The following is a 609-nucleotide window of genomic DNA, read 5'->3' on the forward strand; positions in this document are numbered from 1 at the left end:
TAACAATGTCTCTAAAATAGGAAAGAAAATTCATAACTGGCTATCATATGGCAGTGATCGTATAAATTGGTGGAATGAAACCGATTCGTAACGCTTGGCAATTTTTTGTACTCATCGACGACGTTGCCAATAAATTACCCAATTAGAGCGGATCGGGGCTGACTTGTTCCTGAAACCCTTTTTCGTCTATCGACAGTTTCGCCGCATACCCTCACGCCCCTTTCCCCTTTTTATTTGATTTCCGATTCTGCACGCACCGTTCGGGCAATCTCTCGTGTTTCCGCGGTCCGACCGAACATGTGTCCGACGCGGTGCCGATTTCACGGCGTCCTTTTTACGAAATTTCCAGAGTGTGAAAAGGGTTGCCTGAAACCCTCCTCGAGGGCACCCAAGGAGCTTAGGGTCGACCAGGCACTATTATACCCAGTATCACGTTTCGTTTGAAAATGTTTCATTCTCCATCGAAATCCCAACGTTAATTGGAATTCAATCAATTGAATTCCAAATTTACCTGCAAATCTGAAGTAAAAAACCTCAGTTGGTACCTCGAAAATGTTTTAAAAAAAATTGCACTTCTACAAAAACTAACATTTCTGTATAATACTTATT

The sequence above is a fragment of the Ceratina calcarata genome, unplaced genomic scaffold (assembly GCF_001652005.2).
Source record: "Ceratina calcarata isolate Rehan_Ccalc_2016 unplaced genomic scaffold, ASM165200v1 scaffold1145, whole genome shotgun sequence".
Taxonomy (NCBI): Eukaryota; Metazoa; Arthropoda; class Insecta; order Hymenoptera; family Apidae; genus Ceratina; species Ceratina calcarata.